The 17,037-nt window shown below is 37.2% G+C and overlaps 1 long non-coding RNA gene across 1 annotated transcript in view; it reads right to left on the reverse strand.

Annotated features, from left to right (window-relative positions):
* LOC150063147 (uncharacterized) overlaps positions 1-17,037 on the reverse strand; it is a 52,621-nt gene that overhangs the window by 29,243 nt on the left and 6,341 nt on the right. The window contains exon 2 of the long non-coding RNA XR_016535404.1: positions 149-296. This is a non-coding gene — a long non-coding RNA (uncharacterized LOC150063147). The remainder of the gene's footprint in view (positions 1-148; positions 297-17,037) is intronic.

Below are 17,037 nucleotides of genomic sequence, written 5' to 3' on the forward strand. Positions count from 1 at the left end.
AATATTTATGGAGTTCCATCCTCAGTTTGCTACACATGTGAATTAACAGATTCACTTTTAAAGATGACAAAGGCCACTTTGTCCACTGAACATTACAGAAGGCTTTTGATCTTCCTCAGGTTTCCATGGAAACAGATGCAATACTCACAAACGTGATGTCAGGTCCTTTAATGTGATTTCCCATCACTAGTGAATTTAGAGACTCAGGTTTTATTTTCCCCTGATCAAGATCATCATGCTGCATTTGAAGTCAACTGGGTGCTCTCATTTCCACAGCCACCAAGGTACATAGCTCTCTGAAATGCAGGATGAAATGTGAGGATGTTGCTTTAGAACAATACACTTGATTCTCTAGAAGCAATGACATCTGACTCCGAGCAAAAAGACACTGATGCTCCCAGGTTGTTAATAAGATACCTATGCAGGAACAGAAAGAGACATGAGATATCCTAATAATGTGAAGATTAAAGACTAAACATTCAATATACCCAAGAGGAATTTTTATGAAACGCAGTCCAAAGATTTTCATTGAGATGCAGAGTGAATAGTTTTCTTATATATGACCTGGGGTCAGCCTGAGTCTTCTTTTTCTTAGCTTATTGGCTTTATCTTGCTCAGTGATACAAATATAAAGCCTACTTTTATTGCAAAACTGTCCTCTAATCCCTTCTAGGCCTCTATCAAGAAGTCTTCCCCCCTTCTTCCTCCTTGCTGGTATTCTAGTCCTGGACAAGGGGGCCAAATTGACATGTGATTTCTGAATGTGCATGGTCTCACACCTGAGTGTGTGGTTGTACAATAGCAGGAGGGCTGGCACTTCCTCTGTGGCAAGAGCACAACCTTGGTACAGAAAAGGGGCTTCAGGGCAATGGCGGCTCCTTTCATTCAGACAGGGGGACATGACACCGTGGGAAGAGAAGAGGGACATTCTAGTACCATATTCTGAGGTTACTACCTGAAATCCTATTATTCATCTTCAGAATCCAATATGTAGATTCTGTAAAAGCAATTAGTCACCTGGCAGGCGTTGGAGTCAGGCAAACACCAGCAAATAATATTATCTCTGAGAACTTCAGTCCTCCTCTCTCTCTACTGTCCATAACTGACTTGGAGTTAAGGTTCCCCATCCCTTTCTCTTAAATTCTTTACTATTGAGTTTTCGGAAGGGACAAGTATTATAAGGACTCAGTACCTCATGCATCCTTAGGTCTGTCATCTTCTGTGACAGACCTTTGCAAAACTCTGGAATCTTCCTGGTCCCACACCACTGTCTCTTGCTTGGAAATATTTATCATGCAAGCATGATTGTAGAATGTCCCACATCTGCTAAACTCTTCTCATCAAAAATTAGAGATGAAGCCAGGTGCTAGTGGCATATGCATCTCATCGGAGCTACTGAGTAGGAGGCCGAAAGCTAAGGAATGTGGTTCAAAGCCAGCCTGGGAAGGAAAGTTTGTGAGACTTTTTTTCCAATAAACTACTTTTTTAAAAGCCAAAAGTGGATATATGTCTTGAGTGCTAAAGCCTGAACTTGAATACAAGAAGCTTAAAGACAAGGTGCAGGCCCTGAGTATAAGTAACCAGCACACACAAAATAAAGAGGCAACCATTCCTAAGGATTAGCAGGTTTTCAGAAAAAAAAGTGCCCCTACACAAAGATAATTACCTTGAATGATCAAGCTGCACTCAGAGGTCAGAAAAATTATCTCGGGGTAAGCAGACTGCTCCCCTCAAGTGAGGAAAACAGTAACCTCTTCTCCAATGACAGGAGAACCACACATGGCCCCAAAACAACAAAAAAAATCAAGGAAACACTTATCTCTGGTACTCTTTCTTTTTAATTTTTTTATTGTTGGGTCGGGAGGGAAATGAGGGCAAAAACTTGAGAAGGTGTATCATTGTGTGAGAAGTAATGCACCTACTACCTGACGAATGTAACTGTAATCCCTTCTCAAGTTTTTGTCCTCATTTTCCTCCCCACCGCCTCCCAAACATCTTGTTTTCCTCTTCTCCTTTCCTATTTCAAATAAACAAATAAACATATATACAATAGACCAGGGAACAAAGTCAGATACAGGAACAATATGAGATTAACAAAAGGGCAAAAATAGAGAAGAGAAATAACAGTATATTCAGAACAACAATCACACAAGACAGAGCTCTGGTTTCCCTATCCTAGAGATCCTTTCATTTAGTCTCATCCTATATGACCTTATGTACCTAGGTTTTGAGCTAGCATACTCTTAAAATAGTCACACGTTTACCCATGGCTTCAGAGTCTTCCTTTGTTTAAAAAGGATGCTCATGTCTGAACCCAGACAGTGACTCTTGATGAGCTAAAAATGCCAACTTCCCATGACATTTATTTCCTAGTAAACTTTCCTAGTTCTTTTACCTATCTTTGTTTTTTTTGCATTTTTTATTGTAATTAGTAAAAGGGTTACATGATATTTGCCAGATAGAAGGTGCATTAATTCACATACATTGATACCCTTTCACATATCTTGGTACCCATTTCCCTCCTCCCCCCCACACCCCCCACCCGTCTTGGTTTTCCCCCCTTCCCTATCAAATTTCAAATAACTCTTTTACCTATCTTTGAATTTGACTAATTGCTTCCTGTGCCAGACACGAGGGTCAGAATGATTAGCTGTACTGACTTCCCACATACCAGAATAAAACCTAAACTCTGAATAACAGACTTCCTGTTTCCTTTAATGGGCACTCAGTGTGGTATTGGAGATCAGTTTGACTCAAGTCTTTACAAGAGCACATGCTAGTTGAGGCAGGTTCTAGGCAGGTTCTAAACAGGGAGTGAATAATTAAACCAATTATTTCTCCAGGGAAATATACATTGCTTCTTGAGTGGGAAATAGAGTTCAGTCTGCAATTACCACTTCTCCCAAAAGGGAAGAGAAACTCTGGACCAATTCTAACTCAACAGAGGCACTTGCCGAACAGAATCCTCTGCACCCACATCCTGACCTTTGCTCAGTAAACTCTTACTTAACACTTTAAGCACATGGGTGGCATCTCATATGTATATTCACAACTATGGTATGGTAAATTTACAAGAGTGCAGAGCCTTTCCAAAAAAAATCAGCCCAGCCATGATTCCTCATCTCCTATAATCTGCCCACTCTCATTACCCCAAACTCCTGCACTCCCTAAGCCCTGGAAAAGGAACCATTGTCACCACATACTTGCTAGTGAGTCACAGAGCTTGAGCCTGCTGTTTCAGTTGATGATGAACTTTCTCTTTAATCAACTCTGTATGTTGTCCCTTTATTGTGTGTGTGTGTGTGTGTGTGTGTGTGTGTGTGTGTGTGTGTGTGTGCCTGCCTAAGAGGCCAAGAATCTTATATCTCTATCACTGCCACCTCACTGTGGAAACACTCACTTGTGTGTTCACAACTGGAGGCTGCCACACTACGTTTAACACCCAGTTTCAGACTCTGCAAACAGTTGTCCATCGCCCCTTACTTCTAGAGTGATATTCCATGAATTCTACTCTGATATCAGCTCTCCTTTGTAATTCTTTAAGGACAGTTGACGCTTGTTTGGTGTTGTACAACACTTTCATTAGAGTTTAAATTCAGCTCTTGGTTACATTTCCTTAGTATCACCTCCACAGAGGCCTCAGGAACCTGAGAAGAACTCAGTCACACTACCACACGACAGATGACAGTTTCTTCTTCTTCTTTTTTTTTTTTTACTAGTCCTGAGCTTGAGCTCAGGGTCTGAGCACTGTTCTTGGACTTTCTCAAGGCTAGAGCTCTAACACTTGAGCCTCAGCACCACTTCCGGCTTTTTTTTTCCTATGTATGTGGTACCAAGGAATCAAACCTGTTTTGTGAATGCTAGGCAAGCACTCTACCACTAGGCCAAACTCCTGGCCCCCACATGACACTTTCTAGAACTTCTACTGCTTGTAATAGAGAATCTACTAGGAGTCTCTCCTGAAAGGCAGTTTGATGGCAATCACAAAGATGAAAGCATTGGCCACATTTAGGTTAAAGGACACAAAATGTGTGTGTGCATATGTTTTCAATGATATAACTTATGCTGAGCTCCACAAAAAATGGACGACTATAGGTATGGGTTTAACAAATGACTTCTTTAGTTTTCAGTATTCTCTTTGCAGACAGACAGACAGACAGACAGACAGACAGGGAAAAGAGAAGAAGAGAGAGAAAGGGGGAGAGAAGGGGAGGGAAGGAGATACAAGGGAAAAGGGAGGGGGAAATGTAAAAAGTGAAAAAGGAAGGAACGAAGGAAGGAAGGTAGGAAGGAGGAAAGAAAAAAGGAATTAAGGGAGAGAGGGTGGGAACAGAAAGAGAAAAAGGAGGAAGAGAAGAGAGAGAACTCAGGAAGGAGGGATGAGAAAAGAAAGGAGGGAGGAAAGAAGGGAGGGAGGAAAGGAGGAAGGAAGAGAATAGAAAGAAAAAAGGGGGGAGAGAGAAGAGAGAGCTAGGGAAGGAAGGAGGGAGTAGACTCCCAAGTGGATATATTCCCCTACTGTGCTTGTCAAATGTTAATCTCTTTCACTCTGAAAGAGACAAAGGTACAGAAGTTTCTTCTAGCAAAGTTATGCTCACTCATCCTTGGTTTTGGCTCAGACTATATAAATGTAGAATCACTAAATGACTGGGATCAAACTTTAGTGAAACTGTGCTATTTATTACAGACACTTGTAAAAGTCATCTTCCCAAGGCTAGCTTTTACACTTAGGGGGAAAACAAGGGATTAGGATCCTCAGATGAGTAAATTTATCACAGTGACAGAAAACTTGCAGACCTCGACTTTCTGTCTCCTGGGACTTATAACTCTCTCCCTAAAAGAGCAGAGATAGTCTGAGAGGGATTGAGGCTACAAGTCTTCTAACTCAGAAACAAAATATAACATTGAAAACTGACCAGAAAATATAATGCCTCTGTAATCCTAATGTGTTTTGTGTGCGTATGTGTAAGACCATCTCTGTTGAAATTGTGTATATATGGTGACATATATATGTAATAAATTATACACCAACTGACAAATTTATTATTTTTATCATATAATGAAAGTTGTAATTTTTGTCCCAAATTACCATGTTAAGGGGAAGGGAAACTAGTTACTACTTAAAAATAGGCACAAAGTTTCCAAGAAGCAAGAAAAATATGTTTTAAAAAGTTGCAGTAAATACTGTACTTCATGCAGAAATACTGAATCATACACTTAAAATTTTTTGTTTAGATCATTTTGAGTATTTATACAGTAAGGCAGTGACTATTAGAAAAAAAATGTTTCAGTAATTTGGATCTTTCACATTGCTTCAGTTTTTATTTGATTTTTTGTTTTGTTTCTTCATCCGTTTCTGCAACATGCCAGCTTAGATAGTTAGGTAGTAATATATTACCTTTTAAATAATATTCAATCAAATACACCATGAACATAGATTCCTTTCCTTTTCTTATATATTTTCTCCTTTCCTTCAATAATTCATGGTTTTCAGCATGTAGGCCTTGCATCTTTTATAAAAATCTGTTCCTGAAGACTTTACTCATTCAATTATTAGATGATTTCCTTTTTGTTTATGAAAATATAATCAATTTTTATATATGGAATGTGTATTCATTAAGTATACCCATTTCAGGGTGTCTGTGATGGTTTCTAAATGCATATGATGTGGTCTACAAATGGAAATGAAGTTTTGTTTGTTTTTACATATTTGTAACAGGAGTTTTTAATTCTAGAAGCCAGGCTGTGAGGATTATGCATGTTAAACAACATCTCCCCTTCCATGCTGTCCCTATCTTTCCTCATCCAAAAATTCTTTTTTTCTCATTAAATGTGTATGATTTCTTTTCTCGTTCTGTCTGGATATAAAAGACAAAAGCAGATATTTTTTACTTGTTCTTCATGTTAGAAGTATTCCTTCTTTCAGCAATAAAGGTATGGGATATTATAGAGGTTCAATTTGGTATAAATGTACATGTTATAGAACTTTTAAAATAACTTACTTTTGGGTTTATTATTCTCATTTATATTCTCTATTTTATTTCTGAGTAATCTAATTTTATTAATATATCCTTTATGTTTGTGGTAGCTTTTTCTCTATTTTTTTGCTTCTTTGATTAAAGTTTAGGCTATTCATTTTGAGACATTTTTAAAATATAATACATATTTTTCATACTTACAAATTTTCTTCAGACACTCAACCTGTATCTTACAAAATTAATTTATTTTTATTCATCTGAAAGTATTTTAATATCTCTTTTATTACTTCTTTTGTGATTTATTTCTTTCATATGCTTGTTAGTTTTGAGAACATTCCCTCTGGTATTGATTTGAAATGATAAACATTGCTTTATAAGTTTACATCTGAAATGACATGGTACTATTTTAGGGTGCTAGCTATGTTCTTACTTTGTCTACTAGCAATTTGTTATTTCAGAGTACTTTCCCACTAATTTTACATAATATTTATTCTTGTATATTATTTGAGTTTGAATCTTGTAATATCTTTACAACTAAATTGTGTCACTTAGATGAATGTACATGTTCTGATTTATTCATTGATTCTTTTTGCATTACATTTTATTGATTCTCCAGACCATTTAACTGTTCATATTCAATGTGATTATGAATAATTGCAATGTCTTCATGCTCTTTAGCTGTTTATTTACAGTACTCATTAGAACTTTATTACTCTTGGATCAACAAGTTGTGGTATTTGTACACAATGGAATTCTATGCTGCTGTCAGAAAAAACATCCACCCATTTGTTAGGAAATGGAAAGACTTAGAAAAAATCATATTAAGTGAAGTAAGCCAGACTCAAAGGAACTTAGGCTCAATGGTTTCCCTCATTCATCACAATCAGTAGAAACCTTGGGCTCTACTAGCAGAGATCTGCAATAGAGCAAAACCTTGATATATAAGGCCATATAGTATGAAGCTATTTGAAAGGACCTCCAGGATATTGAAACAAAAGCCATATAACGAATGATTGTTGTCCTTAATGTACTATGTTGTCTCTCATCTCCTTTGCTGTCCCTTGGGATCTCATATTGTTACAGTATCTCATTTTGTTATCTGATATATTGAATTTATTTGTATTTGGGTATTTTAAATTTGATAGGGAAGGGGGGAAAACCAAGACGGGGGGGGGGTGGTGGGTGGGGGGGAGGGTTATGGGGACCAAGACATGTGAAAGGGTATCATTGTATGTGAATTAATGCACCTTCTATCTGGCAAATATCATGTAACCCTTTTATTAATTACAATAAAAAATATAAAAGGAAAAAAAAGAACTTTATTAATCTCTTCTTCCAGTATTGACTTCTCTATTACTAAGCAGATATTTTTATTTTAGCCATTAATTTTGTTGTTTCTTTTTCATTGTTTTGTTGTTTTATTCTAGTTTTAAATTTTTTCCTATTTGTGGTTTGGTAGTTACAACTAAACCTTAATTTACTACAGATTAACTCTAGGGTCAAGCATGAGATACACACCTGTAACCACAGCTACTAAGAAGATGTACATATGTGAATCACAAACATAAACCACATCTGAAAAAAAATTACTAATACAAAATGGTCTGGAATTGTGGTTCAAGTAGTAGAAAGTCTGTCTAAGGAGTGGGAGGCCCAGAGTTCAAACTCCAATACTGTCAAAAGAAAATACAGTTACATATTATAACTTAATTTCTATAGTGTGCAAAACTAATTCTCAAACATCACTCACCATTCTCTCCCTCCTTTGTAGCATTATTGTAACAAAGTCTATGGCTTTTGCATTACAACATATGAACACACAAAACTTCGTAAGTATTACTATATAAAATAATTTAAAAATGAAATGTGACTATTCTTTATGTGGTTTCCTTCATTGGCCCTCTTTTATTTTTATCTGAAAGAATATCCAGTGTGTTATATTTTCAATTGGCAAAACTCCCATTATTCTTATTGGGGTAAGCTTATTTAAATCAATTTATTATTTCTTTTAAATTTTCAAGAAATATCAATGTTATCCTCAATTGTGAATGTTAGTTCAGATGAGGTCAAATTATTTTCCTTCCCCACCAAGCCCAGAGTTCCAGAGTATAAACAGCCGGTCTAGGGTCTCCTCCCTTTAAGAACTTGCTCATGGTGGGCAATATACCACTTGAGCCCTGGCCCAATCCAGCTTTTTGCTACTTAATTGAATATGGAGTCTTGGAGAGTTTTCATCTTGGATTTCTCAAACTGCAATACTCTAGATCTCAGCTTTCTGAGTAACTAGCTTTACAGGAGTGGGCCACCATTACCTGGATGAGGTAGAATTTTTTTTTTAAACAACATGTCTATTTATAATTTGTCATGATAAGAGGCACTCTGCAAGTCCTTTTCTCTTTCTCCCCTACTCCTTCCCTAGTCTTTCAAACACCACCTAAATTACTATAACTATAATTTTTTCTACTTACAACATTCTCTTCACCTACCCTCACTTCCACACTATCCACACCCAGGCCAGATCTGTTGATTTGATTCAACTTTTTAATATTGTTTTTGTTTCACTCTATTTTCATGTGAAAAACAACTTTATCATTGATATCATGTACTAATTATATGTCTATTACAGATATATATATCTATAATATATATCATATATACATATTTGATTTATTTGATGTATACATATCATATAAATACATATGGTTTATATGATATATTATAACATATATGAATATATCATGTATATATGATATATACATATACACATATATCATATATATATATAGCTCTATCTGCACTGATATATGTTTTTATTCTGGACCTAATATCTGCATATGAGAGAGAACATAAGCACTTAATGCTTCTGAGTCTGATTTATTTAACATAATACAATGCTCTCCATACCCATCCATTCCTATGCGAATGCCACAATTCCATTCTCCTTTATGACTGAATCATGTTTTTGTAGGTGTGTGTGTGGTGGGTGTGGATCACATTCTCTTGACCCATTCATTGAATGTAGAACATCTAGGTTTGTTTCCATATCTTTGCTCATGTGACTAGTGCAGCAATTAACACAGATGTATGAGTGCTTCTATTGTATCCTAACTTATATTAATTAAGATGAATGCCCAAGAGTGGTACTACTGGATCTTAGGGTATTTCTATTTTTAATGTCTTTTGAGGAATCTCCATATTGATTTCCACGGTAGTTTTACAAGTTTACATTCCCACCAATGATGCATTAGAAGTATTATGGTCCCTTTTTTAAAAATCATATTTTTACTACATTTATAGTTTGTGTTCTTGATAATGGAGATTACAGTAAGATGAAATCAAAAGGTTGTTTTGATGGATATAATTGCTTTTCTGGCCAGGGCTGTTGAGAACCTCTTCATGTGTTTATTAACAATTTGTACTTCTTCCTCTAAGAAGCATCTGTTTTAGCACTTTTAGCCATTTGCTGATTGTGCTATAGACTCTAATATTTTTAGCTTCCTGAATATTTTATTATTAGTTAGAATAATATCATTTTTCCCATTCTACAGGTTATCATTATACCCTTGTTGTGTAGATTTTTAGTTTGATGTAAATCTATTAATATTTTCATGGACATGATAGGAAAATAATTTCAGGTAAATAGAGAAAGTGTCTCTCCATTAATTGATAGACCAGGAAGATAACCAAGGAGAAAAACCAAGGCTATGTACTATTCCAAACATAACGTGCATGAAATTAAGCCCCCAAAGTGACTTAAGAGTAAAAGAACAACAGAAAAACAAAGGAAACAAAAGAAGAGGGAAAAAGAAGAATAAGAACCGTAGAAACTACCTGTGGTAGAGGGAAGAATCTGATATTAAAAAGAGGCATGCAGGCAGGCACAGTGGCTCACCATTGTAATCCTAGCTATTTAGGAGACTTAGATCTGAGGATCAAGGTTCAAAGGCAGCCAGGGCACAAAAGAACTTGAGACTCTTATCTCCAATTAACCTCTAAAAACAGGAAGTGGGGCTTGGCTCAATGGTAAGGTGGTAGCCTTGAGCTGAAGAACTCAGGGACAGCACCCAGGCTGAGTTCAAGCCCCGTGACCCACAAAAATAAAAAAAAAATAATAATTAATTAAATAAATAAAAAGAGGCTTGTAGGCTCTGGTGGCTCATGCCTGTAATCCCAGCCTCTCAATACACTAAGATCTGAAAATTGCCATTCAAACTCAGCCTATGCAGAAGAGTCTGTTAAACTTATCTCCAATTAACCACCAGAAAACTGGAACTGACTCTGGCTCAAAGTGGTAGAGTGCTAGCTAACCTGAAGCCAAAAGAGCTCAGGGACAGTGTCTTGGCCTGAGTTCTTGCCCAATGGCTAATAAGAAAGAAAAGAAAAGAAAAGAAAAGCAAGCCAGCAGAATTATTATGGTATCAACCTAACAATCCTGTTATTGAACAGTAAATTGCAGTTAGGAGTCTCTCAAAGAAACTACCTGTCATCTGTAAGAAGGCTCAAATTAGAACTGACTAAAAAATTACATTAAATCAAATATTATAAACATTCTTAAAAGCCTAAGAAAACCATGTTCGAAGAGCCAAAGAAAACCATGACTATAATGTCTCATTAAATGTAAAACATCACAAAGAAGATGTCAGAACTATAGGGAAAAGTCTGAAATGTATGTCATAAGAATTGAAGTAGCATTAATGGCTCAAGTCTATAATATTTTCTACTCAGAAGCCTTCAATATAGAGGAACACAGAGAGTAAAGACAGATTGGGCAGAAAAGTCCATAAGATTATCTTCATTCAAAAAGAAAAAGCTGGGGGCCGAGAGTTTGGCCTACTGGTAGAGTGCTTGCCTAGCATGCATGAAGACCCGGGTTTGATTCCTTGGTACTCCATATGCATAGCTAAAAGCCAGAAGTGGTGCTGAGGCTCAAGTGGTAGAGTGCTAGCCTTGAGAAAGTCCAAGGACAGTGTCAAGCCCTGAGTCCAAGCCCAGGACTGGCAAAAAAAAAAAGAAAGAAAGAAAAAGCTGATCTCAACAATGGTCCAAAGAGAAGAATGGCTATAGAGAGAATTTAGTAGCTGCAGGAGCCACTGAACATTCTAATGTGGATATAGAATGTCATCCCATGTGTGCCTAAGGTAAAGTGATTTATTAAAATTATTCCTGTCAAAGCATATTTCCAAAGTAATAAAAAATGTTAAGATTATAAGTCAAGGGTAAAAATTGGTGCAAAAATATCTTCCAGAAGCTGGGAGTGTAGCCTAGTGGGAGAGTGTTTGCTTAGCATGCACAAAACCCTAGGTTCAATTCCTTGGTATCACATACATAGGAAAAGCCAGAAATGGCACTGTAACTCAAGTGGTAATGCACTAGTCTTCAGCAAAAGTGCTCAAGGACAGTGCTCAGGTCCTGAGTTCAAGCTCCAGGACTAGCAAAATAAAAATAAAAATCATCCTTAAGTAAAAGAGGTTTAGAGATTCAAGTGCTAGAGTATTTTATACAATTTATACTATCTAATGCATGCTCATAATATAGGGAAATTATTTTGCCAAAAAAAGAAAGAAAGAAAAGAAGCAAGGGAAGGAGGGACAAGAAGGAGAGAGGAAGGGGGAAAGAAAACAAGAAGGGACAGAGAATGGGGGGAGGGAAGCTAGCATTCAAATAATGCTCTAAATTAAAAATGAGTTCCATCACAGAAGAGACTGTATCTCACAAGAATATAAATTGAAGCAGAGACCACTTATGAGAAACAACGAGGACACAAAATGTCAGACTCAAAAAACAAACAAATAAATGAGTCCAGGTGCTGGTGGCTCATGCCTTTAATCCTAACTACTCAAGAAGCTGTGATCTGAGAATCACAGTTCAAAACCAGCCCAAGAGGAAAAGCAGGAAAGTTGATGAGACTCTTTTTTCCATGTATTTTTTATTGTAATTAATAGAAGGCTTACATTATATTGACCCAGATAGAAGGTGCATTATTTCACATATATTGATACCCTTTCTCATGTCATGGTCCCCATTTCCCTCCCCGTCCCCTGCTGCCCATGTTGTTTTCCCCCATTCAATTTCAAATAACAAATCAAGCATATATACAATATATCAGATAACATGGTGAAATACTGTAATATGAGATAACCAAGGGACAGCAAAAGAGATGAGAGATAACATAGTACATTAAGGACAACAATCACTCATTATATGGCTTTTGTTTCTATATCCTAGAAGTCCTTTCATTTAGCATCATACTATGTATGTATCTAGATTTTGTTCTATAGAGCCCAAGATTTCTACTGGTTATGATAAATGAGGGAAACCATTGAGCCTATGTTCCTTTGAGTCTGGCTTACTTCACTTAATATTTTTTCTAAGTCTTTTCATTTCCTAACAAATGGGGCAATGTCATTCTTTCTGATAGCAGCATAGAATTACATTGTGTATAAATGCCACATCTTGTTGATCCATTTATCAACTGAGGGACATCTGAGTTGGTTCCATATCTTTGCTCTGGCAAATAGTGCTGCAATGAACATTGTTGTGCTAGTGGATTTAGTATGTCCTTGTTTCTGGACAACTGAGTAAATGCCAAGTAATGGAATTGCTGGGTCATAGGGGAGCTCTATGTTTAATCTTTTGAGGAACTGCCATACTGCTTTCCATAGTGGTTGAACGAGTTTGCACTCCCACCAACAGTGTAGTAATGATCCCTCCTGGCCACATCCCCTCCAGCATCTGTTGTTGTTATATTTCTTGATCCTGTCCATTCTAAATGGAGTGAGGTGGAATCTTAGAGTTTTGATTTGCATTTCTTTTATGGTCAGAGATATGGGGCATTTCTTCATGTGTCTATAAGCCATTCTTATTTCTTCTTCAGAGAAGACTCTCTTTAAGTCTTTGGCCCATCTTTTAATGGATGGTTGTTTCTTTGGAGATTAGTTTGGGAGTGATTCAATTTTTTGAGCTGTTGATATATTTTAGATATGAGGCCTTTGTCCATTGTATGGTTAGTGAAGATCTTCTCCCACTCTGTAGAGACTCTTATCTCTAATTAGGCACCAGAAAACTAGGAATGGAGCTATGGCTCAAAGTGTTAGAGCACTAGCCTTGAGTTAGAGTCCAGAAAGAGTGCCCAGGTCCTGAGTTCAAGCCCCATGGCCAAAAAGAACAATAGGTAGGCAGCTAGGTAGACAGTCAGACAGACAGACTGATAGATAGGTAAATGGGAGGATTGAACTCCCTACCCCTGAAGAACATAACATGACCATTCTAATACTCCTTAGGGAGTATTTGTAAAATGTCTATTCATTCATTAGAATTTTCGAATAAAAATAATCCAAGGGAAACGAGATTATTTTTTATTGAAACGATGGTTTTGTTTTTTTTTTCAGTTTTATTGTAAAGATGATTTACAGAGGGTTTAGAGTTACCTACCTAAAGGTATATTTCTTTTTGAACAGTGTTCCCCCCTCCCTCATTTTCTCTCACTCTGCTCCCTACTCCATCCCTCGTAGGCTCCTCTCCCTCCCAAATACTAAAGTCCATTTCCAACATAGTATTTACTGAGTATCACTGTTGCATTGGTTCACCCTTAGTCCCAGAGTACTGCTGCCCTTCCCTTCCCCAAACCAGATAAATCTACACACAAGACAATGGGTACTTGAAAACTCTGTATTGGCACAGTACTGTAAACTGTCTAGGAACAACAAAATGTGTTGGGAACTCCAACAGAAACAGAAGAAATAGTCACTATTTGGGGCCAAGACTTGAGCAATACTACACATTACATACCATGTGCCGATCTTGTTATAGAATACTAGAGATAGAAACAATGGAGACAATGACAAATAAATTTGACCTATTTAAGATGGAAGACATGATTGTTAATAAAATGGCATTGCCCTCTGATATAGAACAAGTGACCATCAGAATGTAATTTGAGTGCACTAAGAAGCCTCTGTGAGATTACAATTGATTTCTTTTGGATAAAGTATTGAATAAGAAAAGTATATATATATTGCAATATTTTGGTGGGTAATACATTCTTAAACCCTAATAAATACTATAGGGAGTTTGTATATGTGGTGTCTATGTGAAAAGGTCCTTTAAACATGGTAAAAAAATGCTGGAATTTTTAACATAGCAACACAACTATTGAAATCTGAGAGGAGGCTTGCATATTTACCTTTCTCCTACTTAAAATTATGCACATACTTGAACAATTTGGGGCACTCATTTCTTGTATATGCCTGTGTTTGCATGTATGTTTGTGTGTCTGTAACAAAATATAATTACCAGTTTACAGATCTGTGTTCAAAAGAGCGCACCAGAAACCCTTAAAAGTTGCTAGACCTGCCTTGCTGTTCTCACAGTGATACCCCTGTACACTCTCTGAGATGACTGGTACATAATGTGGTTTAAAGGAAAAGAAAAGCTTACATTTTGTGTTATATGACCATGAAGGTGCCTTCTAAGTCTGACACTGCAGTCACTGTTACTAAAAATGAAGATATGCTTATTTATAATCTTTTTTCCTTCATTCTTGGGTTTTAATATTCTTAAGGACTTAGAAGAGTATTTTGGAATCCTTTGAAATATCTCAGAACTTCAATCAGGTTAGGCCCTTTGTGGTAACTTCATACATATTTATTGACCAAATTGATTGATTGAATGAGGAAAGAGATAAAATATCAGAGGATGCTAGCACACTCAAGTCTACTGTCAATGTTTGTGCTTGACTCCAAAATATTGTGAAAACCCATGGAAAGATGCCTGTGTGTGGCACCCTGCTTGGCAGAGAATTCTGTCTATCTCTGTCAAAGTATTATCAGTACTGAGCTCCAGGCAGCCTGTCTCAGGGTTCCTAGCTTCTGGTTGCATGGTCCACTTCCCTCTCTAGTCATTGTCAGTCACTGCATGCTGTATCTTACTTTTAAGTTTCTGTCCCTCCCATCAAGGTTTTCTCCCCATCAACTATGCAAGCAAGAGAAACTGACACCCTTTATTACCATGAATTACCATGAAATAAATTCTTGTAAGTGACTAATTTTGTTTCTGAGTCTGTTTTTTCAGGCTACAGATAAGAATATCCCTGTCAGACATGTTTAATTAACTTGCTAGCATGAAGAAACATATAGTACATTTTAATGATATGCCTATGATTCTTGTCTTATGATTTCAAAAATGTGAGCCACTAACCTTAAGTGACCACAGACACTTACTATCCCTAAATGGATATACCATCTCCATGAGCTCTTTGCTTAGTAATACTAAAGCAGTATTAATTGCCTGCTTATTAGAAATTCCTTAGTTGATTTCTTTGCTAGAGTATTTTGATGGTATAAATAAAGTATGAGTTTACCATCCCAGAATTGTTTCTAAGAATTTACATCAAACAATGCAAGAGCCTTTTCCTACTCTTTTCTTGCTGGTTCTATTCTTTCCACTTCTCCTCCTCCTTCCTTTGGTAATGAATATGACACGGAAGCAATGCCCAGTATCCAAAGATACAATTTTTTGCCACTGTCCTTGGACTTTTTCTACCAATTGGACCACAGCACCACTTCTGGCTTTTCCATGTATGTGGTACTGAGGAATTGAACCCAGGTCTTCGTGCTTGCACTCTACCACTAGGCCATACTCCCAGCCTCACAAAGAGACAATTTTGTAAGTGAGAGAAAACAGGCATGTTTTATCCCCCAAATTACCAAATACAATAATATAAAAATAGTGTCCTGGAATGACAACCTCTGGTTCCAGTTGTGTTTTTCCTTCTAGATATTGTATATTTGTCACAGGATAGTCGGCACAAATCAACCACAGCTTTTCTGTGTTCAGCAGAGAGGAATTCAGGAAAGATGTGAGTCATAGGAGCAGGTAAGTTTGTTTTTTTAATTATTTGTGCTTGTACTGGAGCTTGAACTCAGGGCTTAGCACTCTCATTTGACTTTTACATTCAAGTGTGGAGTTCTAAGTATTTGAGCCACATCACCATGTCTAGCTTTTGAATTGTGACTAAGAATTTTATGGACTACTCTGCCTAGGCTGGCTTCAAATTTCCATTCTCATCTCAGCTTTCAGAGTAGCTAGGATTACAGTCACCAATGCTCAGATATGACCAGTAAATTTATGATCAGAAAGTATGGTAGAGAAAGGCAACTATTACAGACACCTCAGTTTAATTTAGAGCATGTGTGTTACAGAATGAGAGACTCAGGAATGGAATTTCCTATTGGCTGGTTCCAAGTCCTCCACAAAAGAAAGAGCAGGATACCATCAGCTACTAAAAAAGGAAAAGCAGGGAGTAGTTCAACCAGTGGGAGATGCATGAACAAGATGAGTTAGAAATCTGCAATCCTGAGAAAAATATTCTGTCACGAAAACTAACTAGGCCATTGGGTGAAGATTAAATAATTGCTCTTTTTTTCACAAATGATGATTGATGAGATGATTGACATGTGAGGCTATGTCACAGATGTGTGTCTATGCCTGCCCAAGTTTGTCAGAATGTATGCTCCAAATAGAGTCAAAAGAGTCTCAAATCCAGGTCCTAGGCATCATGAAGACATGGGCATGTGGACTATACACGTGTTCTGAGTAATGCTCTGCTTTGCCAAATAAATCTCTAGGCATTCAGGAACTGGCATCAGTGTCTGCCCCCAGGAATTTTTTTGTGGGTCATGGAGCTTGAACTTGGTCTGGGCACTGTTCCTGAACTCTTCATCTCAAGGCTACCACCCTACCCTTGAGCCAAGCCCCACTTCCTGTTTTCTAGAGGTTAATTGGAGATAAGAGTCTGGGGTCCTCTTGTGCTCAGCCTGGCTTTGAACCTTGATCTTAAGATCTCAGCCTCCAGAGTACCTAGTATTACATGGGTGAGCCATCGTGCCGGGCTGGCCCCAGGAATTTTATCCACATCTTTTGTCAGCAACATTAGGTAGTCTCTTTAGTACCATTTGTTGGACATGACATTTAAAAGCCAAGAATGGGTCTGTGAGCAAATCAGCTCTGACTAGTGTCTCTGGTAACTTGTGCATTTCACCCAATGGCCCAGCAGTAGAGG

Source organism: Megascapheus bottae, chromosome 5, assembly GCF_031878675.1.
Source record: "Megascapheus bottae isolate mThoBot1 chromosome 5, mThoBot2.hap1, whole genome shotgun sequence".
Taxonomy (NCBI): Eukaryota; Metazoa; Chordata; class Mammalia; order Rodentia; family Geomyidae; genus Megascapheus; species Megascapheus bottae.